This window comes from Tamandua tetradactyla, chromosome 2 (assembly GCF_023851605.1).
Source record: "Tamandua tetradactyla isolate mTamTet1 chromosome 2, mTamTet1.pri, whole genome shotgun sequence".
In the NCBI taxonomy this organism is placed as follows: domain Eukaryota; kingdom Metazoa; phylum Chordata; class Mammalia; order Pilosa; family Myrmecophagidae; genus Tamandua; species Tamandua tetradactyla.
The window spans coordinates 133,498,191-133,524,812 of NC_135328.1; the positions used below are offsets into that span (position 1 = coordinate 133,498,191).

Genomic DNA, 26,622 nt, shown 5'->3' on the forward strand with positions numbered 1-26,622 from the left:
TGTTCTCTCCCATGTGGGAATGATGCTTGCAATCTAGGGGAACATTGGGGAGACCACCTTTTTTCAACACTTCCCCCAAGCATTGGTGCAGCACTCTGACTCTCTTGTCTCTGAGGCACATGCTCAACCCTCTCAGATCACTGGAGTGACAGTGAGGCTCTGCCCAGTGCTCTGGGAATGTGCTCTACTTTCTCTGAGTCTCAAGGAGATGAAACTCTTCTGCCTGTCCCCTGCCTCCAGGGTAAACTCACCCTTTCCATGTGGGTGTGCAGGTCCTTTCTCCGGGTCGGAGATTTCTTGGCTTCAGACCTTAGCTTCCATGGTTTTACTGTGAACATTTTTTTCCCTTCAGTTTATCCCTTTTAGTCCAGATTGGCAGTGGTTCTGTTTATACAGATCTCAAAAATATCTTGGTTTAGCATGTACTATACAGGGGTTAAAGCCATCAGACAATAGGACTTAACACAGATCTTTTCTGAATAACTCCCATCTCCAATCCTGGCTTGTCCTGACATGGCTGACTGGTTCCATGTTTGGTTCAGTCCTCACGTGTGCCATTGCTATTGCTGCTGGGGTCCCTGTTTCTGAAAACTCAGAACTTTTCAGACCATCAATTTCTGGCTATTTTGTACCCTAGAGTTCAGTTCTCAATTTATCTCTTTCCTGTTGAATTTTAATCTAAGCTACAAGAAGAAGCCAGGCTGCATTTCCATATTTAGTTTGAAGATTTCCTCAACTAGATATCCTAGCTGGTTGCTTTCAAATTCTCCCTTCCATCTAGTACCAGAACTCAATTTTTCCAAATTATCTGCAAGTTTAAAACAAGGATTGCCTTTCTTCCAGTTTGCAATGATGCATTGCTCATTTCTAAATCCTCATCAGAAGTATCTTTAATGTCCATATTTCTATCAATAGTCTCTTAAAAGCATTGTAGGCCTTCTCTGTCAAGCTCCTCAGAACTCTTCCAGATTCTACCCCTTATCCATTTCAAAAGCCTTTCCAACAAGTTTGGTTTTTGTAAACCACAGCGTCCCACTTCTCTGGTACCAAAATATGTTTAAATCTGTTTTGGTTTGTTCAAGATGCTGGAATGCAATATTCCAGAAATGGATTGGCTTTAATAAAGGGGATTAATTAAGTCACAAGTTTATTCTGTGTTGGTTTGAAATGATGTATGTACCCTAGAAAAGCCATGTTTTAATCCTAATCCCATTTTGTAAAGGCAGCCACTTCTTCCAATCCCTGTTCAGTGTTATGTGTTTGAAATGTAATGAGATCATCTCCCTGGAGATGTGATTTAATGAAGAGTGGTTAAACTGGATTAGGTAGGGATGTGTCTCCACCCATTTGGATGAGTTTTGATTAGTTTCTGAAGTCCTATAGAAGAGGAAACATTTTAGAGAGTGGGAGATTCAGAGAGAGCAGAGCAGAACGACATAGCCATGAGAAGCAGAGTCCACCAGCCAACAACCTTTGGAGATGAAGATGGAAAATGTCTCCTGGGCAGCTTCATGAAACAAGAAACCAGGAGAAGAAGCTAGCAGATGATGCTGTGTTTGCCATGTACCCTTCTAGATGAGAGAGGAACACGCACCATGTTCAACATGTGCCTTTCCAGATAAGAGAGAAACTCTGACTGTGTTCACCATGTACCTTCTCACTTGAGAGAGAAACTGTGAATTTCATCGGCCTTCTTTAATGAAGGTATCTTTCCCCGGATGCCTTAGATTGTACATTTCTGTAGACTTGTTTTAATTGGGACGTTTTCTCAGCCTTGGAACTGTAAACTAGCATCTGATTAAATTCCCCTTTTTAAAAGCCATTCTGTTTATGATGTATTGTATTCTGGAAGCTAGCAAACTGGAAGTTCTAAGACCATAAAAATGTTGCAACTAAGGTGTCCAAGAAAGGTATTTAAAAAAAACTTTTTATATTGATTTTTAAATTTAAAAAATATGACAAGAAAGAAACACAAACATTCTTAACACATGATCATTCTGTTCTATATTTATAATCAGTAATTCACAGTATCATCACATAGTTGCACATTCATCATCATGATCATTTCTTAGAACATTTGCATCAATTCAGAAAAAGAAATAAAAAGACAACAGAAAAAGAGATAAAACAAAAACAGAAAAAAATTATATATACCATGCCCCTTACCCCTCCCTTTCATTGATCACTAGCATTTCAAACTAAATTTATTTTAACACTTGTTCCCCCTGTTATTTATTTTTATTCTATATGGTCTACTCATCTACTGACAAGGTAGATAAAGGAGCATCAGACAAGGTTTTCACAGTCACACAGTCACATTGTGAAAGCTGTATCATTATGCAATCATCATCAAGAAACATGGCTACTGGAACACAGCTCTACATTTTCAGGCATTTCCCTCCCCCCTCTCCATTACATCTGGAATAACAAGGTGTTATCTACTTAATGTGTAAGAATAACCTCCAGGATAACCTTCTGACTCTGTTTGGAATCTCTCAGCCATTGACACTTTGTCTCATTTCACTCTTCCCCCTTTTGGTGGAGAAGGTTTTCTCAATCCCTTGATGCTGAGTCTCAGCTCATTCTAGGATTTCTGTCCCACATTGCCAGGAAGGTCCACACCCCTGGGAGTCATGTCCCATGTAGACAGGGGGAGGGTGGTGAGTTTGCTTGTGCATTGGCTGGAGAGAGATGCCACATCTGAGTAACAGAAGAGCTTGTCTTGGGGGTGACTGTTCGGCCTAATTTTAAGTAGGCTTGACCTATCATGGGGTTAAGTTTCATATGAACAAACCCCAAGACTGGGGGCTCAGCCTATAGCTTTGATTGTCCCCACTGCTTGTGAGAATATCAAGAATTCACCTTGGGGAGGTTGAATTTTCCCTCCTTCTCACCATTTCCTGAAGGGAACTTTGCAAATACTCAGGAAAGATATTTTGATTCCAAAGAATGGCCAAATGGCATCTGAGTTTTCTTGTCAGCTGGGAAGGCCTATGGCTGGCACCTGAGGTTCTTGCTCTGGTTTGTTTCTTTGTTTCTGATTCTAGTGGCTCCCTCTCTGAGCATCTGTGGGCCCTCACTTAGCTACTCTGTATCAGCTTTCTCCAGGTTCTGGCTTGCTTAGCATCTCATGGAAAGGTACAGGGCGAACCTTGCTGGGTTGTGGTTTCTAACATCTCTCCAAGCATCTCTGTTGGCACTCTAAGCATCTCTGTTGACATTCCACGCATCTCCAAGTATCTGTGTCTGAGTTTTTACTCAAATATTTGCCTGTGCCGGCTCTTTTAAGGACTCTAGTAAATTAAGACCCAACTTAAATAGGTGGGGCCAAACCTCCGTGGAAATAATCTAATCAAAAGGTCACACCCACAGTTGAGTAGACCACATCACCATGGAAACAACCGAATCAAAATGTTCTACCCAAACAGTAGGTCTGCCACCACACAGTAAGATTAGAATTAATAGAATATGGCTTTTCTGGGGTACAGAACAGATTATAACCAGCCCAGGGGGAGACTAGTGACAACAGTGGCTTGGACCAAGTGATAGTAGTAGGTGTGGTGAAGTGATCAGATTGTGGATGTATTTAGAAAGTACAACTATTAGGACTTCCTGGTGGATTGAATGTTGGGTGAAAGAACTCATACATCCTATATCCCTTACCCCTCCCTCTCATTACCACTAGTATTTGTAATCTACCCCATTTTTGAAACCCCTAATCCCCCTCTCTTACTTATATTTGTCCTTGTATTTTTTACTCATCTGTCCATACCCTGGATAAAAGGAACATCAGACACAAGATTTTCACAATCACATGGTCATATTGTAAAAGCTATATAGTTATACAGTCCTCTTCAAGAATCAAGGCTACTAGAATACAGTTCAACAGTTTCAGGTACTTCCTTCTAGCCACTCCAATATACTGTAAACTAAAAATGGATATCTATATAATGTATAAGAATAACCTCTAAGATAACTTCTTGACTGTGATTGAAATCTGTCAGCCTCTGAGACTTTATTTTATCTCATTCCTCTCTTCCTGCTTTTGGTCAGGAAGTCTTTCTCAATCCCATGATGCTGTCCTAGCTTATCCCTGAGAATCATGTTTCATGTAGTTAGGGAGATTTATACTCCTGGGATTCATGACCCACTAGGGGAAAGGGCAGTGAATTCACTTGGTGAGTTGTCTTAGAGAGAAAGGTCACTCCTGAGCAAGAAAAGAGGGTTTCTGGTGATGACTCTTAGGCATTATTATAAGTAGGCTTAGCCTATCCTTTGCAGAAATAAGGTTTATCAGGGTGAGCCCAAAGACCGAGGGCTCGGCCTGTTGAACTGGTTCTCCCCACTGCTTGTGAGAATATCAGAAATTACCCAGATGGGAAAGTCGAATATCTCCTCCTTTCTCATCAGCCCCCCAAGGGGACTATGCAAATATTTGTTTATTCTCTGCTCAGAAGAGAGGAATTCTTGACAGTGAGTATTAACAACTCTTTAAGGAGAGAAATGAGGCAGTAGCTATATTGGGGAGGTGGAGCAAGAATTTTTTTCTTCTTCTAAGAGATAGGAAATAACAGCGTGATTATATGATGATGAAAATGATCCAGTGAAGAGGAATGAGTACATTATTCTTCTATTCCATGATCAACTCATATATGCTGTTAACTTTTTTGCCCCTCCTTTACTTTGCCACACTTGCCTGGCAATACCTTGAACTTGATGAAATCCAACACTTCTACTACTAGGTGCTTGCTCTTTCTGTTACACCCTGTACTGTAGTGAGCATAAACTGTCACAGCAGGGAGAAGATTTTCCCTTTACTCTGTGGAGCTCTGGCCTTAGACTTTAGCAATAAAAAAGTCAGCAAAAAGTGGACTCTGAGGCTATACATGGGAGAAAGTGGCTTAGTCTCAAGGTGATGGGATTGAGAACTGACTTTTTTTCTAAAGGACTTTAAATCCCTGAAAGCAGATTCATTTGGGTTTGTCAGTTTATTTAGTGGAGAGTTCTCTGAATGTTTTCCCCAGGTTAGATGTTTGTCTGTTTGAGCATTTTCCACAGTGATGAGGTATAGAGGTATTGAGGCCATAGGAAGTTATTTGGAATTATAAAATGTATTGGCTCTGTTTCTCAGTCTCTTACTGCATGCTTTCACATTTCTGAGTCCTGACCTTCCTGGGTTTCTTCTGTGCTGAGTGGCTCCCCTTCTCCTTATTTTAATGAAGTTCCTTATAATCTCCTCCTCCCCTCCTTAGATTTCTATTTTGCCACTATGATGCTAAACATAATATTCCTACTTTACTATCTACTTTAAATCAGTTCTGGGAGGGAGGGGAGAGAAATGCCTGTGTTATCCTGAGTGAGCTGGATGTTTGAATTATTTCTTATATCCTGAAATAAGGTTTCCTATGATATAGTGTACTGAATGTTAATATTTCCAAGTCTATCAACTGTAAAAAATTAACAGTGAAAGATTCATGAGATATGCTCTTAATGTAGCTTTAGAAATTGTCACACCAGTAAAATGACTTGCTGGCAGCAATACTTTTGAAAGCACATAGGACTTTTCCCTCTTTGGATATATAATGATTCTAAATTATTTTGGAAATTGGGACTTAGTTTTGGTTTTGAAGTAATTTTTTTTAAAAAGAAGTCAAGTGAAAAAAGAATAGTAGCATTTAAAATTTCTCATTTAAAACTGTAAAAACAGTTTATGTGCTTTTTACACATAAATCTGAATATGTTTACTTTTTAAAAAATTGAGGTGATAGGAAAAATGAAAAATGATCACGGGTGTATTTTGTTGAAGTGAAAGGACTTTGTATTTGGAGAAAAAATCCAGAACATCTGTATCTTCTAATTCTGTTAAGTATAAGAATTTGAAGTCTGCTCTTTTGCAACTCTTTTGTCCTTTAAATATACTATTACTAAATATTGTATGGTTTTTTGATTAGTTTGTTGGATTGGCAGTAATTTTTCACTTTTAGTGATTCATAAAATTCTCCTTCGGTAATCATTGATATATAAAATTAAAAGATATTCAAAGGTATTTTTGTTTAATTGTTGCAAAATTAATCTGAAAAATTATAAACATTTTTTTTTTTTTTTTCAGAGAAAGGGAGGAAGGGAAGGAAAGACAGAGAGAAGGAAGGAAGGATGGAAGAAAGGGAAACATCTTTAAACATTTTCTTGTTTTATTATATTTTGTTTGTTTGTTTGTTTTTTACATGGGCTGGGGCCGGGAATCGAACCGGGGTCCTCCGGCATAGCAGGCAAGCACTCTTGCCCGCTGAGCCACCGCGGCCCGCCCGAAATTATAAACATTTTGTGAATTAAGATTTAAGATTATTTTAAAATGTTGAATGTGTACTGTTTAAAGATGAAAGCTGTTTGATTGAAAATGTACATTAAGTGCATTAAATAAGAAAATTTTATATGAGCTATTTACTCTGTGTAAACAATTTATTATGCATTTAAAAATGTTCTCCTATATAATAGTCATACATACTTTCAAGTATTAGACTACTATTTGAATGGTGGACAGTAAGTATACTAATCAGTCATAGGATGCTTTAGTGGGTTTAGTATTTTAAAAGTATGCTACCAGAGAAAAGGAAGGATAGTTTGAATTGTCTCAAAAGATATGTTCACACTATATTGTAAACTGTGTTATGTTAGTTATCTGCATTTTTGTAACTCTAGGATTTTGATAACATTTCACTTGCTGATTTTAGTTACACGTTACATATTTAAGTGTTTTGCCAGAAGCACATACAATTGAAATGTTCTCTTTTGGTTTCCAGGCTTATCTTGTGTTGCCTATAGTAAAGAACTTTCAGTTGTATGACTTTTTTTTTAAGTTGCAACAAAATGTATACATAACAGGGCAGGCCATACTGGTTCAGTGGCAGGGTTCTCACCTGCCATGCCAGAGACCTGGGTTCAATTCCCAGTGCCTGCCCATGCAAAAAAAAAAGTGAATATAACAAAATTTGCCATTTTAAGAATTATTAAGTATAAAGTTCATTATCATTAATTATATTCACTAGTTGCATGGCTTCTATGACATGTAATGTATTAAAAGCAATTGCATAAGTGTTTAATGTTTTTATGTTAACATTTTTCTTTTAGGTTATCTGCAATGGTGAGATGAAGTAACTTAAGATGAGCAAATTAAAAGTGATACCAGAGAAAAGGTACTGTGTATATGTATAAATTACAGGATGTATAACAATATGTGTAAATTATAGAAATGATACATGAAATTATTATTTGAAAGTCGTTAGTTAAAAATATTATTTGTGCTTAAATAATAGTGTATTTGTATTGTATTAGTATTTTTTTAATGTTTAACTTTTCAGTTAAAACAGGAATCATCAAACTGTGACCCAGTGACCAAATGTAACCCAGTTCCTATTTTAGTGTGGCCCATGAGTTAAGAATGATTTTTACATGTTTAAATGCTTGCAAAAACCAAAAGAATAATATTTTTGACACATGAAGATTGTATGAAATTCAAATTTCAGGGTATATCAGGTTTTATTATTTATAAGAAAATCAAAATAAAGGAAAGATATAGCCATATTTATCCATTTACATGTTCTCTGTCTGCTTTTACACTACAGCAGCTGAGTTGAATAGTTGTGACAGAGATTGTATGGTCTACAGTGCCTAAAATATGTATTGTGTGGCCCTTTGCAGAAAAATTTTCCTGATCCCTGAGTTAAAGTATCTTATATAATCTCTGTTAAAGCTTGTAAGTGCTAAAAATATGTCTTAAGATTGGTATTACTTTGGGCCCTTTCACTTAAAATGACAGACAGATTTTATTGATTTCATTTTGGAATTTTGCTAGGTATATATGCTTGAACAGATTGCTTAACCTTGTTAATCCTCAGTTTTGTCAACTGTAAAATAAGTTTAATGATAATGCTGTGTTGACAAAGTTGCAAAGATTAAATAATGCCTGGCCAACCCAGTAAATCATAACTTATTAATCAAAAAATGAAAGTTTCTGCTTATAGTAGTATTTTATTTTTGCTTATATATATGCAACTCTGCGTTAATAGATATGCTTCAAATCTGTTTTATAATGAGATGTATATACACAGTTTATTTAGATAAGATTTTTTTTAATTGTTAGATGTTTCAATTTGCTAAATCAGCTGGAATGATGGATTGGCTTTTACAAAGGTGATTTATTAGGTTACAGATTTACAGTTCTAAGTATGTGAAGATGTCCAAATTAGGGCATCAATATGAGGATACCTTCACTCAAAAGCCAATGGCATCAGGGTTTCTCTGTCACATGGGAAGGCACATGGTAATCTCTGCTGGCCTTTCTCTCCTGGCTGTTTTTCAGAATGGCTCTCTTAGTTCCTATGGGTCTTTCTGGCCTGAATTGGGATATTTTCCCTTTCTAAGCATCTGTGGGCCCTCTTTTAGCTTCTCTGGGGCAAACTCTGGGTTTCATATTTTTAGTAGTTTGTTTCTTCAAAGGTCAGCCCTGAGTGCTCTCTCTGTTTTTTGACTTCTATTCTATTCATAGAGGATTCCAGTAAAAGCATTAAGACCCACCTTGAATTGGGTGGGTCATATCTCTATGGAAACAGTCTAATCAAAAGGTTCCCCCTACCATAGGTCTGCACCCACAAGATTGGATTAGAAGAACAGCTTTTCTAGGTTACATAACAATTTCAAACCAGCAAATTAGGTTTTCCATTTTTTATGTATACATTATGTATGTAATGCATATAATACATTGTAACAAATTTTGCATGTCCAAATACAAATATTGTTCAAACAGATTTTATTGTCCAAGCACTTGTGTTATTTCTTTTTTTTCACATGGGCAGACACTGGGAATCAAACCTGGGTCCTTGGGCATGGCAGGCAAGCATTCTTACCTGCTGAGCCACCGTGGCCCGCCCTGTGTTATTTCTTTATGAAAGGAAATAGGCATTGTTTTGGGTTATAAAAGAGTACTACCCTTATTTTTCAGTTTAAGTCAAACAAGTAACGCTGTTCTTTTCGATTCAAGTTTCTAGGTAATTGTTTATAAGAATATAAAGTCTCTTATAGTTTGAAAACTTCTGGCTCCTAAGATCAGTTTTAATTTTTTTCTCCTAAAGTAGATTTCTTTGGAAATTTGTTATATGTTTTTGTTGTTTTAGACTGACTAAATTGTGATCACTGCAGATAACCTTCTAGAGGAAATTATAATTTCTAGTAATACTTATGACATGCTTCTGTGAAGAAAGGTGAATACAATAAAGTGTACTTAGATAGGAAAGGGTCAAAATCTTTCTTTTCCCTTTTTATCATCTGGCAATCATTACTGATTATGAGAACTCATGAAAATGTCTTTGAGGATTCTGAGGAGGGAAAAAAATAATACTTCTAGGTATTGTCTTAAAGTTTTTTTTCCCTGTAATCAGATTTGATCAATGCACAACATTTATTGTGTACTTTGCATGTCTTCAGAGGCTTCTGTAGATGCACTTTCTGAGTAATTTCTTGTTTTGTCTTTCTTAGGTTTATTTCACAGCCATGAAGTATATTAAATGCCTTTTATGTAGTAGCTTGATACTAAATATGTGAGAATAGAAAAGAAGCTTAAATATAAGTGTACAATGCTTTGCAGAAAATGAGTGTTCAGTGTGTTTTAAAAAATTTTAACAACCCCTAATCTGTTTTTCTAATGTTTTTATTGAGAAATCTTCACACACATACATTCCATACATGATGAACAATCAGTGATTCAAAACATCATCATGTAATTGTGTATTTATCACCATGATCATTTTTTAGAACATTTGCATCACTCCAGAAAAATAAATAAAAAGAAAAAAAAGAGAAAGCTCATACATACGGTTACTAGTTAGCTAGCTGCTGGAATGTGGTATACTAGAAATAGAACAGCTTAATAAAGGGGAATTTAATAAGTTGCTAGTTTACACTTCTAAGGCTCTGCAATTGTCCAAATTAAAACAAGCGTATAGAAATGTCCAATCGAAGGCATTCAGGGAAAGATACCTTGGTTCAAAAAGGCTGATGATGTTTAGTCTTTCTTTTTCAGCTGGAAGGGCACATAGCAAACATGGTAGCATCTGCTAGCTTTCTTTCCAGGCATCTTATTTCATGAAGCTCCCTGGGAGGCATTTTCCTTCTTCATCTCCAAAGGTCACTAGCAGGTGGACTCTGTCATTTTCTTGTCCTTCTGTCATGGTTCTGTGGCCCTCTCCTCATTCTCAAAAGGAACTCTCCAAAATCTCTACTGTTTTGTAGATTCCAGTAAACTAATTAAGACCCAGGTAGACTGGGTGGAGACATGTCTCCATCTACTCAAGTTAATACCCACAGTTCATTGAGTCACATCTCCACTGAGATAACCTCATCAAGTGCCCAGCCTATAGTACTCCACAGGGATTAGAAGAAACCATTGTTCCCACAAGATTGATTAGTATTAAAACATGGATTTTATAGGGTACATGAATCCTTTCAAAGTGGCACACATGCCGTACACTTTACCCCTCTCTCTCATTGACTACTAGTATTTCCATCTACCCAATTTATTTTACCCTTTGTCCCCCCTATTATTTACTTATTTATTTTTTAATCCATATTTTTTACTCATCTGTCCATACCCTGGATAAAAGGAACATCATACACAAGGTTTTCACAATTAAACAGTCACATTGTAAACATTATATTATTATACAATCATCTTCAAGAATCAAGGCTACTGGAACATAGCTCAACAATTTCATGTATTTCTTGCTAGCCACTCCAATGCACCATAAACTGAAAAGGGATATCTGTATAATGCATAAGAATAACCTCCGGGATAACCTCTTGACTTTGAAATCTCTCAGCCACTGAAACTTTATTTTTGTCTCATTTCTAACCCCCTTGTTCTTGCTTACAAGCTGCTGGAATGTGATATAGCAGAAACAGAATGACTTTTAAAAAGGGGAATTTATGAAGTTGCAAGTTTAAGGTCTGAGCCTGTGAAGATATCCAAATTAAAGGCAAGGCTATGAAAATGTCCATTAAGGCACCAACAAGATATTACTTTGACTCAGGAAAAACCTGTGTACTTTTGGGTTTCTCTCTCACCTGGAAGGGTACATGGCAAAGTCTGCTAGTTTTCTCTCCCTGCTTCTTGTTTCATGAAGCTCCCCCAGGGGTGTTTTCCTTCTCATCTCCAGAGGTCTCTGGCTGGGCTCCTGTGGCTCTCTACCTTTTTCTGAGTAGATTCCCACTTAAACGGCTCCAGTAAGCCGCCCCATCTTGAATGAGTGGAGACATATCTCCACGGAAACCATCTAATCAAAAGTTACCACCTGAAATGTGACCTTACCATACAGCATACAAAACACACACACACACACACACACACACACACACACACACACACACAAAACCAACCAACCAAACAGACAAACAAACAAGAAACAGTTACCACCCACAGATGGGTTGGTCATATCTGAATGGAAACAATCATGATCTGCTCTCCCAGCAATATTGAATGAGGATTAAATAACTTGGATTTTCTGGGGTTCAGAACAGATTCATGCACACCCCCCTTGGTCAAGAAGGCTTTCTCAATCCCTTGATGCTGGGTCCCAGCTCATCCCAGGATTACTATCCCATGTTACCAGGGAGATTTATACCCCTGGGAGTCATGTCCCATGTAGGAGAGAGGGGAGTGAGTTCACCTGCAGAGTTGGTTTAGAGAGACCACATCTGAGCAGCAAAAGGAGTTCTCTGGGATTGACTATTAGGCCTAATTTTAAGTAGACTTAGCCTATCCTTTGCAGGAATAATTTTGATAACAGCAAACCCCAAGATTGAGGACTCAGCCTATTGATTTGGTTATCTCCATTAATTGCAAGAATATCAGAAATTCTCCAGTTGGGGAAGTTGAATTTTTCCTCCTTCTTTCCCATTCCCCCAAGGGGACTTTGCAAATATTTCTTTATTCACTGCCCTAATTACTCTGAGATTTATTGGGGCATCACACTAACATAGACAAACCAACGAAATCTCACACTGTATTCAAGATTCCATGTTCTTCTGGTGTTCAGCTAAACTGAACATACAAATTAGGAAATGTGCTACACAAAATATAAATTTTGCACCCAATAAACATCTCTCCCTTTAATCTCACACAGAAGTTGAAGTTTTAAAATATGTGCTGTATGTTGGTTTGCTAGATACTGGAATGTGATATACTAGAAATGGAACATCTTTGGTAAAGGGGAATTTAATTTAAAAGTTACAAATGTACAGTTCTAAGGAAGTGAGTGTCCAAACTAAGGCATCCAGGGAAAATACCTTAATTCAAGGAAGCCTGATGAATTCACGGAAAATACCTTAATTCAAGGAAGGCTGATGCATCCAGAACACCTCTGTCAGCTGGAAAGGTACATTGGTCTGTTGCTGTTGGGCTCCAGTGCTTTCAATCCCTCATTTTACTTCTCTGGGGCTGGCTTTTATCTCTTGGCTTCCCTTGACCTTCTCCAGTATCTCGCTTGCTTAACATTTCATGGCTGTGTCTGCTGGGCTCCAAGCATCTCCAGACATCCTTGTCTCTGTTCTCCATGTGTCAGCATTTATGTCAGCTCTGCTGTGAAGTTTCTGTCAGCTCTGAGACTTCTGTCCTTTCTCTAGGCTCTGTCCTTTTTAGCATTTCTGTTGTTTTCACTCTCCAAAATGTTTCTTCTTTTAAAGAATTCCAGTAAGCCCACCTGATATGGGTGGAGTCCATCTCCATTTAATCAATGTTAATACCCATAATTGAGTGTGCCACATCTCCCCAGAGAAAGTCTAATCAAATTTCCAACCTACAGTACTAAACAGGGATTAAAAGAAATGGCTGCTCCCTTAAGATTGAATCAGGATTAAAATGTGGCTTTAATACTTTCAAACTGCCACAGATGATAACATTCTTTATCTTGTATTCTGATATACCTTAGTCCTGTCCAAATCAGCTTCATTCATATCTCCAAGTCTGATAATTTTTTCAGCTTTTTGGACCATTCCTATATGGGGTACTGCTGATTTTCAAAGCTTCAGAGCTCTAACTCTGAGTTGCAGGTGTCACGTAAATGCCCAGAGTTTCTGGGAATGACCATGATAAGCTGTGTTCTTAACTTCAATTCTCCAGGTTCACACATTAATGTTAATTCATCTCAGTGGGACAATACATATTTGTCCTTTTGTTTCTGGCTAATTTCACTCAGGATAATGTCCTCAAGGTTCATCCACATTTTTACATGCTTCGTGACTTTATTTTCTTATAGCTGTGTAATATTCCATAGTATGTAAATACCGCAACTTGTTTAGCCACTCATCTGTTGATGGACATTTGGGCTGTTTCCATCTTGGCAATTGTAAATAATTTGCTCTAAGCATTGGTGTGCAGTTGTCCTTTTGTTTTGTTCCCCTCACGTCCTCTTAATAGATACCTACCAATGGTATTGCTGGATCATATGGCAATTCTATAGTTAGCTTCCTCAGGAAACACCAAACTGCCTTCAAGAGTGGTTGGGTCATGTTACATTTCCCATCAACAGTTGGACCAAATCCTCTTTCTCCACATCCTCTCCAGCATTTGTCATTTTCTGTTTTGTTTTGTTTTGTTTTTGATAATGATCATTCTAATGGGTTTGAGATGATATTTCATTGTGGTTTTGATTTTTATTTCCCTATTTGCCAGTGAAGTTGAACATCTTTTCATGTACCTTTTAGCCATTGGTATTTCCTCTACTAAGAAGTGTCTGTTCATGCCTTTTGCATATTTTTTATTATGTTGTTCATCTTTGTTTTTCAGTTGAATAATCTCTATGTATTCTGGATACTAAATCCTTATCTAATATGTAGTTTCCAAATATTGTTTCCCATCGAATAGCTGCCTTTTTACTCTCTTGACAAAGTTCTTTGATGCATAGAAGTGTTCAGTTTTGAGGAGTTCCCGTGTGTGTTTCTTTTTTCAGTGCTCATGCTTTGGGTTAAGGTCTAAAAAAACCACCTTCTATTATAAGATTTATGATATTTCTGTACAGTTTCTTCTGTAAGTTTTTTGGTCTTAGCTATAATGTTCAGGTGTTTGATCCATTTTGAGTTTGAGGGTATGTAATGTGGATCCTGTTTCTTCTTTTGCCTATGGATATCTGGTTCTCCAATCACCATTTATTGAAAAGGCTGCTCTGTCCCAGGTGGGTTGGTTTGACTGCCTTATCAAAGTTCATTTGTCTATAGATGAGAAGGGTCTACATCTGAAGACTATTCGATTCCATGGTCAGTGTATCTATCTATATGCCAGTACCATGCTTTTATTATTTTTTTTACTTTCTTTTTTTTCATGTTTTATTCAGTTTACACCCATAGCCAGCACTTTTTTAAAAAAAATTATGAATAATGAAGAAGCATACAAACATTCTTGATATGCAAACATTCATGACATGGTTACAATCAGTGACTCACAGTATCATCACATGGTTGTGTTCATCACCATGATCATTTTTTTGAACATTTGCATCCCTCCAGCAAAAGAAAGAAAAATGAAAAAACTCATACATGACATACCCCTTACCACTCCCAGTTACTGAACGTTAGTATTTCAATCTACTCAATTTATTTTAACATTTGTTCTCTGTATTATTTATCTCTTATCTGTATATTTTACTCATCTGTCCATACCATAGATAAAAGGATCATCAGACACAAGGTTTTCACAATCAGTCACTTTGCGAAAGCTATAGCATTATATAATCATTTCAAGAAACATGGCTACTGGAACACAGCTCTCCAATTTTAGGCACTTCCCTCTATCCACTTTAATACACCACAAACTAAAAAGGTGATATCTATATAATGTGTAAGAATAATCTCCAGGATAACCTCTCGGCTCTGTTTGAAATCTCTCAGCCACTGACACTTTATTTTGTCTCATTTTTCTCTTCCCCCTTATGATTGAGAAGGTTTTCTCAATCCCTTGATGCTGAGTTCCATCTCATTCTAAAGGATTTCTGTGCCCGATTCCCAGGGAGGTTTACTACCTTGGGAGTCATGTCCCATGTAGAAAGGAGGAGGGCAGTGAGTTCACTTGCCTTGTTGGCTGGGAGAAAGGAACAGGCTATATCTGAGCAACAAAAGAGGTTCTTTGGGGGGGCATGTCTCTTAGGCCTAATTTTAAGTAGGCTTACCCTATCTTTTGCGGGGATAAATTTCATAGGGACAAACCCCAAGATTGAAGTTGATTTGGTTGTCCCCACTTCTTGAGAGAACATCAGGAATTCTCCAAATGGGAGAGTTTAATTTTTCCCCTTTTCTCCCCATATCCCCAAGGGGACTTTGCTAATACTTCTTTATTCATGATTTAAATTACTCTTTGCTTTATTGGGGCTTCACACTAACCTGGACAAACCTACAAGAAATCATGCCCTATTCAAGGTTCCATGTGCTTATGGTGTTTAATTAAACTGTCCATATAAGTTAAATTAGGAAATGCACAGTCAAAATATAAATTTTGTACCAAATAAACATTTCTTGCTTTATTCTCACGCAGAAGTTTTAAAATATGAATGACTGTTTTCAGCACCCTGCAATATTGACGTTCCTTTGTTCTTCCTTATGCAAAAACATTTTTTAATTTGTACATTTAGTCACTATTATTGTACACTAGCCATTCCTAGATTGCACCATCTCAGTCTTTATTGTCTATCTTTCCCTCTGGTTTCTTATGTGCCCCAGCCCTTCTCCTCCCTCTATCATTCTCACTTTCAACTTCATTTAGTGTACTTACATTATTCTGCTACAATCAGGTAGTATTATGCTATCCATTTCTGAATTTTTAGTCAGTCTTGTTGCACAATCTGCATCTCTTCACCTCCAGTTACCCAATATCTATCCTATTTCTATCTCCTGATGACCTTTGTTGTTAAGTGAAATTCTCCAAGTTCATTCATTAATGTTAATTCATATTAGTGAGCTAACATTAATGTTAGTTCATATCAGTATTTGTCCTTTTGTTTCTGGCTAATTTCACTCAGCATAACATCCTCAAGTTCCATCCGCATTGTTACATGCTTCATGACCTTTTTCTCTCTTACAGTTGCATTGTATTCCATTGTATATATATTTCACAACTTGTTTAGCCACTCCTCTGTTGATAGACATTTGGGCTGTTTCCATCTCTTGACAGTTATAAATAATGGTGCTATAAACATTGGTGTGCAGATGTCCATTTGTGTCCTTGCCCTCATGTCTTCTTAATAGATATCTACCAATGGTATTGCTGTATTTTATGGCACTTCTATACTTAAGTTTCCTGAGGAAACACCAAACTTCCACAGTGGTTGTAACATTTTACATTCCCACCAACAGTGGATAAGTATGCCTCTTTCTTCACATCCTCCCTAGTACTTGTCATTTTCTGTTTAATTGATAATGGCCATTCTTGTGGGTGTGAGATGATATCTCATTGTGGTTTTTATTTGCATTTCCCTAGTAGCCAGGGAAGTTGAGCATCTTCTCATGTGCCTTTTAGCTATTTGTATTTCCTCTTCTGAGAAGTATCCATTCATGTCTTTTGCCCATTTTTAAATTAGGTTGTTTGTCTTTCTGTTGTTGAGTTGAACAGTTTCTTTATATATTCTGGATAATAGACCCTTACCTGATATGTCGTTTCCAAATATTGTCTCCCAGTATGTAGGCTGTCTTTTTACTTTCTTAACAAGTTCTGTGTTGTGCAAAAGTGTTTGATTTTGAGGAGTTCCCATTGATCTATTTCTTTCTTCAATGCTCATGCTTTGGGTGTAAGATCTGGGAAACCACCTCCTATTACAAGTTTTTTAAGATATTTCCCTAGATTTTGTTCTAGAAGTTGAATGGTCTTAGTCTAATGTTTAAGTCTTTGATCCATTTTCAGTTAATTTGTGTGTGGGCTATGGATCCTCTTTCATTCTTTGCATATGGATATCCACATTCTCCAAGCACCATTTGTTGAACAGACTGTTCTGTCACAGGTGAGTTGGCTTGACTGCCTTATCAAATATCAATTGTCCATAGATGAGAGGGTATATATCTGAACACTCTATTCAATTCTGTTGGTGAGTATAACTATCTTTATTTCAGTGCCATGGTGTAGCTGTGTAATAGGCCTTAAAGTTATGTAGTATGAGACCTCTGACTTCATTTTTCTTTTTCAAGATACTTTCAGCCATTTGGGGCACACTACCCTTCTGAATATTGGTTGTTGGTTTTTGTATTTATGCAAAGTAAATTTTTGGGATTTTAATTGGTATTACAATGAATCTATAAATCAGTTTAGGTAGAATTGATATCTTAATTGTATGTAGTCTTCCAGTCCATGAACATAGTATGCCCTTCCATTTATTTAGGTCTTTTCTGTTTTCTTTTAGCAAATTCTTGTAGTTTTCTTCATATAGGTCTTTTGTATCTTTAGTTAAATTTATTCCTAAATATTTTATACTTTTGGTTGCAGTTGTAAATGGAATTTTTGTTCTTGATTTACCCCTCAGATTGCTCATTACTGGTATATAGAAACTCTACAGATTTTTGAGTGTTGATCTTGTAACCTGCAAATTTGCTGTATTCATTTATTAGCTCTAATAGTTTTGCTAAAACTTCCAACACAGTGTTGAATAACAGTGGTGAGAGTGGACATCTTGTCTTGTTCCTGATCTTAGTGTGAAAGCTTTCAGTCTTTCCCCATTGAGGATGATGTTAGCTGTGGGTTTTTCATATATTCCCTTTATCATGTTGAGGTCCCCTTCTATTCCTATCCTTTGAAGTGTTTTCAGGAAGAAATAATGTTGAATTTTGTCAAATGCCTTTTCTGCATCAATCGAGATGATCATGTGGTTTTTCTGTTTTGATTTGTTGATATGATGCATTTCATTAATTGATTTTCTTATGTTGAACCATCCTAGCATACCTAGGATGAATCCCACTTAATCATGGTGTATTATTCTTTTAATGTGCTGCTGGATTCGGTTTGCAAGAATTTTGTTGAGGAATTTTGCATCTTTGTTCATTAGAGAGATTGGTCTGTAATTTTCTTTTCTTGTAGTATCTTTGTCTGGCTTTGGTATGTGGGTGATGTTGGCTTCATAGAATGAGTTAGGTAGCCTTCCCTCCTCTTTCAATTTTTTTTTAAGATTTCGAGCAGGATTGATAGTAATTCTTTCTTGAATGCTTGGTAGAATTCACATAAGAAGCCATCTGGTCCTGGATTTTTCTTTTTTGGGAGCTTCTTAATGACTGATGCAGTTTCTTCATTTGTGATTGGTTTGTTGAGGTCATCTGTTTCTTCTTGAATCACTGTTGGTTGTTCAAACCTTTCTAGGAAGTTGTCCATTGCATCTACATTGTCTAGTTTATTAGCATCCTCTCATTACCTCCTTTATTTCTTCGAGGTCAGTGGTTATGTCTCCTCTTCCATTTCTGATTTTATTTATTTGAATTCTCTCTCTTTTTCTTTTTGTGAGCCTTGCTAAGGATCCGTCAATTTTATTGATTTTCTCAAAGAACCAACTTCTGGTTTTGTTGATTTTCCCAATTGTTTTCATGTTCTTAATTTCATTTATTTCTGCTCTAATCATCATTATATCTTTTGCTTTGCTTGCTTTGGGGTTAGTTTGCAGTTCTTTCTCTAGTTCTTCCAAGTGAACAGTTAGTACCTTGGTTTTTGCTCTTTCATCTTTTTAGATAAAGGCATTTAGGGCAATAAATTTCCCTCTTAGCACTGCTTTTGCTACATCCCATAAATTTTGATATGTTGTGCTTTCATTTTCATTTTCCTTGAGATATTTACTGATTTCTCTTGTAACTTATTCCTTGAGCCACTGGTCCTTTAACAGTGTGTCACTGAGTCTCATTATATTTGTGAATATTCTGGCCCTCTGCCTGTTACAGATTTCCAGCTTCATTCCTTTATGATCTAAGAAACTGTTTTGCATAATTCCAGTCTTTTAAATGTACTTTGACTGGCTTTGTGACCCAGCATATGATCTATTCTTGAGAATGATCCATGAATACTTGAGAAAAAGATGTATCCTGCTGTTGTGTGGTGTAGTGTTCTATAGACGTTTGCGAAGTCTAGTTCATTTGTTGTATTATTCAAGTTCTCTGTTTCTTTATTGATCCTATGTCTACCTGTTATATCCATTTATGAGAGAGGGGAATTGAAGTTTCCAACTGTTATGGTAGATGTGTCTATTTCTCTTTTCAGTGTTTGCCTCATGCATTTTGGAGCACTCTGGCTCAGTGCATATATATTCACGATTGTTATGTCTTGTTGAATTCTTCCTTTTATTAATACCTAGTGTCCTTCTTTGTCTCTTTTAATTGTTTTACATTTGAAGTCTAATTTGCCAGATCGTATAGGTACTCCTGGTCATTTCCGATTTTTATTGCATGAAATATCTTTTCCTAACCTTTCACTTCCAACCTATCCTTGGGTCCCAAATGCATCTCATATTTTTCCATTCTTTTCCCTGTATATTTTTTGTGTGTCAGGAGTTCAGATGTTTAGTCCTCTAGTTCGCTAATCCTTTCTCATCCTTCTTCAGATGTATCCTTGTAGATTTCCATTGTTTTTTTTTTTCATGTCTTCTAGTATGTCTTTCATTCCCCTAAGTTTTGTGTTTGTCTTTTCAAACTTTTTGTTTGTTCTTCTTGGTCACCTATGCATTCCTTATATTCTCCCTCAAGTCACTGATTTGATTTTTGATGAGATTTTCCATGTCTGTATGAACATCTTGAATTCGTTGTTTCAGCTCCTATATCTCATTTGGAGGTTTGATTTCTTCCTTTGACTGGGCCATATCTCCAATTTTCCTAGTATGACTTGTTACTTTTTGCTGGCATGTAAGTATTTAATTTCCTAATTAGTCCCTTCTGGGGGTTGTTTTCACTCCTTTCCTTACAGTTTTCTTGCTCGATGGCTTTGTTTTCTATCTGTTCTTTAGTATTCAACTCAACTTATTCTTGATTTCTAGCATAAGTCCTGTTTAAATGATCAGAATTTTTCAGTTCTTGTTTTGCTGTTTCTTACCCTGCTATATGGAGCCTTTTTTTTCTGTTCTTCTTTTTTATCTTGAGGATGGTCTTCTCAAATATTACAGATCCCAGTGAGGTTTTCCCCAACTGGATTGACCCACATCTCAGGAGGGAAAAGTCTCCAGCTTCAGTTTTTCCAGACGGTGAGATCCAGCAAGTTGTTAGGCTTTCCTGTGAAGCCTCTAGACTCTGTGTTTTCCTGTCCTACCTAGCATGTGGCACTTGTCTGCCTAAGGCTTCCCACCAGCGTACAGTGATGTGGTACCTTTAATTTCAGCAGACTCTTTCTGCAGGAGCATGGTTGAGACAGATGTGAGGTTTTTAGGTTGGCAGTAATTACTTCAATTTTCCAGTCCTGTGGCCTGAATTCCTTGAAGGAGGGATTTCACTTGAGCTGGACCCTGCCTTTTTCTTGGGAAAGATACCTCCTTTAGGAACTTAAGTCCTATTACCTGACTAGTTACTTTCTCTCTCAGACAAGCATAATTTTTGCCCTTTCCTGGGGCAATGCTGCAGCATGAGAAGGCTTCCATTTCTATCTCATGAGCTGTTAAGGAGTATAAAAAAAGGAAAACAAACAAAAGTCTTTTCAGAGTAGGACTCCAGTGCTTCGGGTTTGTCAATCAAGAGCTTAAGTTGATTGTCTCTCTGGATATCTCCAGGCTCTATATGCCCCCCGCCTTTTTTTAATAATCAAATAAACATCTTTATATATGATACTTCAGATTTTATAAATGTCAACTATGTAGCAGCTCAGAGTCCTGAAAATTCTAGCTGAGGCACAACCACCTATCAAGGCCCTTTGTAAAATTAAGGATAATGAAGTGTCAGGGGAGAGAAGTTTTGTCCTTCCAACAGAGATATAATAAATGAACTTACTTCCCTGATCCTTTAAGGGTCACACTGAAAAAACTTTCTTTTAAGGGCATCCCAAGTAAGTAGTTAAATCAGTGAGCCCATATTTAGAAAAATAAACCCCATAATTGAAAAAATACATCAAAGGTCCCCTTTTCTTGAGGTCCAGCCGTTTTCCAGTATTTTGTACTGTCTGACTCAAAAAGCCTCTGGCATTTTTTTCCCCGTCAGCCCTGCCCCTTCTCTGCAGGGCAAAAACTCATAGTTACTTTAGTGCTTATTGCAGGTTTATCTGTGCTGGGGGCCTATTTTTAGTAGTCAGAATTTGCTAATTAACTCCACAAGTGGATTGGTTGAGCTAAGCCCTTGCTGCTTGTATAGTTTGTTTATTTTCCCCTCCAGGAACCAGCTTGCCCTCCCATGGGTGTGGGGCACTGGCCTCTGTGGCTTTGGGAAATAACAGTTGTGTGTGGGGTCTCATTTGTGTGTCCGGTTACTGATGGAGCCCCAGCAGTTGTTCTGTACTGATCCTGGGTATTTACTAGCTACTCTGGAAGATGAACTAAATTCTATACCTCACTAAGCCTCCATCTTGCCCAACCTCCCCACAGACTGAACTCAGAATTCGTAATCTGATTGAGAAGAGAATATCTCAAGAAATATACTATGGTGATTTTACCAGTATATAGTAAAAAGTTAAAGAGTGAGGCATTAGAGTTAGAGGATAAGGTAATCAGGAATAGGTGGTTTATTGTGTAATATGAACTTGAAGAGCCAAGGCTAGCTCCAGGATTTCTTACTTTATAGAAAATATAGGGGGAAGTTGAAATATTGAGACTTCCTGAGTTTTGAAAAGTATTGTAACTGAATGGACTAGACTGGCAAATTGTATAACAGTGTAAGTAGGTAGTAATTTAAAGTGCATAAGCAAGTCTTTTAAGACTTAAGAAGCTGAGATCTTTACTCCCCATCAACATGGTCATGCCCTAGATGTTATCATCAGAAAAGGTATAATTTCAAGATATGAATTCAGACTTCATTCTCCAACTGTATTCTTATTTTCCTAGCCTACATGCCTATATTATAAGAGTTCTGCCTTACCCAGAGCTCTAATCTATTGACTTCTATTTTTCTCACTCATTTCCTCCTCCTTTCTCATCCAGTGTAGAGGTCATTGTCATTATTAAACAGTTTAACAAGTACCTGAAGTGTCTTATCTCCTCGTACTAGTTTTTTAAGCTGGTGGAATGCAATATACCAGAAATGGAACAGTTTTTAAAGGGGAATTTAATAGAGTTTATTTTAATTGATCATCAATTTGAACTGAGCTCAGTTATCTTATGAATATGCTTCTCTGGAAAGTTCATTTTTCAGGTCTTTGAAATTACTATTTTATACTTTTATATCCTTCAGTTCTTTGAAATCCTCACATTTATCATCATACATTTCCAGCAAATGATCTTCCCTCCTGTATCATAGAGATAATAGATCTGTTATTCTCATATTTCTTTGGCTGAATTTATATACATCTTTTCATTTGATCCCTTTCTGTGTTAACCTGTTCATATTTACTGTAAAAGAGGATGTGTCCTCTTTCTCATCAAAAACCAGTGCTGTCACCTGTCTTCTAGATTTTACTCCCTCCTTGTTTCTCAGGGTCTTTTAATTATTATTTATTCTGTGACCTGAACTTTAACCCTTCCATTCCTTACCATTTAAATGTTATTTGGACACTCCAATATTTAGTCTGAGCTCTTCTGTTACTGTTCACTTTTTAATCTGATTTTCTTAAAAGCCAAGAATTTCAAAATAGTTTACAAATACAGTCTATGTATTTCATACTCTCCAACCACTCCTGTTTAGTTTCTACCTAATCTACACCTGCATTTCTTTTTAAGGCCGTGTATAATCTTAAAAATAGTTTTATTGAAGTATAATCAACATACGACATACTTGTTTTGTTTAGTGTGTACGATCTGATGTTTGGACCTATGTATACATGTGAAACTGTCAGTTCAGTCAAAGTAATGAACATATCCAGCACACCCAGATGTTTGCTGATGTCCCTTTGTAGTCCTTCCTCCTACTCCCAGCCCCCACCCCACATCCCTGCAACCACTGAACTCCTTTCTGTGCTACAGATTAGTTTCCTTTTTCAGAATTTTACAGAAATGAAACCATATACTCTCTGATTTCTTTTTTGGGGGTAGGGGGACAGGTTTAGCCTTTTCTATTCAGTGGGATTATTTTGAGATTCATTTATGTTGTGTTGTGTGTATTAATCATATATGTATATTTTTATTGTTGAGTAATATTTCATTATATATGTGCACCACAATTTGTTTCTCCATTTACTATTTGGATATTTGGGCTGTTTCTTGTTTTTGACTATCTCACATGAAGTTGCTATGAGCAATTGTATATAAGTTTTTTATGGCCATATGTTTTCTTTTCTGGCTAAATACCTAGGTATGAAATGGCTGAATAGATAATATGTTTACCTTTTTAGGAAACTGTCAGCAACCTGTTTCCCAAAGCAGTTGTGTCATTTATGCTCCCTCAAGCAGTGTATTATGAGGCTTCTAGTTCCTCCACATCCTCAGTAGTACTTGGTATGGTTATTCTTTTTACATTTTAGTCATTCTCATAGGGATGTAGTGGTATCTTGTGATTTCAGTATGCATGTCTTGATAGTTAATAACGTTGAGCATTTATTTATTTTGCCTCCAGCATATCTTAATTGAAGTTTTTTTTTAAATTATGATGTTTGTTTTCTTATTACTGAGTTTTGGAAGTTCTTTATGTATTGATTCAAGTCTTTTATCAGCTCTTTGAATTGTAAACATTTCCTCCCAGCCTATGGCATATCTTTTCATCTTCTTAATAGTATCTTCTAAACAACATTTTTTAACTTAGATGTTGTCTATTTTGTTAATTGATTCACTTATGAATTAGGCCTTTAGGGTTGTATCTAAGAAATTTTTGCCTAACCCAACCTTAACACAGTTTTCTCCTATGCTTTATTTTAGAAGTTTTGTCATTTTAGAGTTTACATTTAGTTTTATGAACCATTTTCAGTTAATTTTTGTATATGTATAAGGTATGGATTAGTTTGCTCTCTCTTTTTCTCTCACATGGATGTCCAGGCTTTCCACCACCAGTTGTTGAAAAGATGATCATTTTTCTACTGAATTGTCTTTGCACCCTTGTTAAAAGTCATGTATGTGTAAGTGTCTTGTTGGACTTCTTTTGTTCCATTGATCTACTTGTCGGTCTTTGTGCCAATGCTACCCTCCCTTGGTAACTATAGCTTATAAATCTTGAAATCAGGTAGTGCTGCTCTCCTGACTTAGTTCTTCCTTTTCAAAATGTGGACTGTTTGAGATTGTTTGCATTTTGAAATGAATTTAGAAGCATTTTGACAAGTTCTGCAAAATAGCCTGCTCAAATTTCACTTAGGATTGTCTTGACTTTCTAGATCAGTTTGGGGAGAACTGACCTATTAGCAATAGTGAGTCTCCATACCCTTGAAGGCAGTATATATTTTCTTTATTTAGGTCTTTAATTTCTTTCAGGAGTGCTTTGTTGTTTTCAGTATAGTTGTCTTTCACATTGTGTGCCAGATTTATCCCCGTTTCATACTTTTTGATGTACTTGTCAGTGACCAGTTTTTGGTTTCATTGATTTTTCTTTGTTTTTTTTCTCTTGTCTATTTCTTTTTTAAAGCTATTTTACTGATACATATCATATATTCACATGCCATATAATCATCCAAAGTGTATAATCAGTGGTTCACAGTGTCATCATATAGCTGGACATTCATCATCATCACAATTGAGTTTTGACATTTTCATTACTCCAAAAAAAAGAATAAAATTAAAAATAAAAGTTAAAAAAAGAACACCCAAAATATCCCACCCCCTCCATGTTCCCAATTATTTATTTATTTTTTGTCTTTAATTTCTTACTCATCTGTCCACACTGGGTAAAGAAAGTGTCATGCAGAAGGTTTTCACAGTCACATGGTCATACCTTAAAGACTGTAGTTATTGAATCATCTTCAAGATCAAGGCTATTGGATTACAGTTCAACAGTATCAGGTATTTTCCTCTTGCTCCTTCAATATACCAAAACTGAAAAGGGATATCTGTATTAGCTATTTCTTTTATTTCTGCTTTGATCTTTATTGTTTCCTGATTACTTTGTACTTTGAGTTTGTTAGGTTTTGTTTTATTTCTTAAGTCGGAATCTGAGATAATTGATTTGAGACATTTATTCTTTTCTAATTTGAGCATTTAGTGCTATAAATTTATCCCTAAGTACTGCTTTTGTAGACATCCCTCTAATTCAATGTGTTGTATTTTTAATTTAATTCAGTTCAAAATACCTTCTAATTTTCCTTTTGAGTTCTTTGGCCCACAGGTTCATTTACAAGTCTGTTATTTAGTTTCACATATTTCAGGGAGAGGGTATTGGTTTTATTTAATTTTGTTGTGCTTAGAAAACACTTTGCATGACCTGAATCTCCAAAATTTATTTAGCCTTTTTTTACAAGAGAGAATATGATTTATCTTGGTAAATATTCCATGCAAACTTGAGAATAGTGTGTCTTCTGTTGTTGGGTAGAGTGCTCTGTGAATTTCAATTAGGTTAAGTTGATTGATAGTATTATATAAATATTCTATACTTTTATTCTCTTCTGAGTACTTGTTCTATCAGTTATCAAGAGAAAGGTATTGAAATCTCTGATTGTAATTGTGAATTTGCTTATTTTCTCTATGGTTCTGAAAGTTTTGCTTCATGTATTTTGAAGCTTTTATTAGTATATATGTTTAGGATCACTATGTACTCTTGAGGATTTAATCATTATGAAATGACTTTTATTCCTGGCAGCATTTTTTTTCTTTGAAATCTATTTTATCTGATGTTCATGTAGCCACTCTAGTTTTGTATTGAGATAAGTATTAGCACAAGATATCTTTTCCTATTCTTTTACTTTTAGGCTATTTCTGCCTTTATATTTAAAGGGTGTTTCTTTGTAGGCAACATGTATTGAGCCTGCTTTTTTATATAGTCAGTCAAACTTTGCCTTTTGATTCAGAGTTTCAACCATTTACATTTTCCTAATTCCATTTTATTTCCTTTGTTGGTTTCTTAGCACCACATAAACTATAATTCTTTGTTTTTGTTATTTTAGTGGTTTCTGCAGGGTGAGTGGTGTAGATCTTTTAACTTATTACAGCCTATGGTTAAGTGATCTATCACTTCCCAACCTAGTATAAAAACCTCCTGACCTTTGTGCTTTTTTGTCATGTAGTTTTCTGTGTGATCTGAACTCAGCATTACTTTGTTATTCCTTTTATTTAAATAAATAGTCCATTTAAAAATCACTATGGTAACATATATAAAATGTAAAATTTACCATTTTTACCACTTTCAAATAATGGAGTTAAGTTGTATTAATTATATTCACAGGGCTGTTAATATCACCACCATTCATAACCAGAATTTTTCCCAAATCATCCCAGAAAGAACCTCTGTACTCATTAAGGATTAACTCCCCATTCAGTTATCTTTTTATTTTTTTTTAAAGAAAAGTGGTAGGTTTACAGAAAAAGCATACCTAAAATGCAGACTTCCCATATTACCACCTGTTCTAGTTTGCAAGCTGCCAGAATG

General features: G+C 36.2%; 1 long non-coding RNA gene across 8 annotated transcripts in view; it reads left to right on the plus strand.

Annotated features, from left to right (window-relative positions):
- The first annotated feature begins 1,852 nt into the window (after positions 1 to 1,852).
- LOC143673945 (uncharacterized) overlaps positions 1,853 to 26,622 on the plus strand; it is a 129,265-nt gene continuing 104,495 nt past the window's right edge. For 6 of the 8 annotated variants that reach the window (XR_013170767.1, XR_013170766.1, XR_013170765.1 and 3 more), the window contains exons 1-2: positions 1,853 to 1,910; positions 7,129 to 7,193. This is a non-coding gene — a long non-coding RNA (uncharacterized LOC143673945). The other 2 variants (XR_013170770.1, XR_013170769.1) reach the window with 2 other exon arrangements.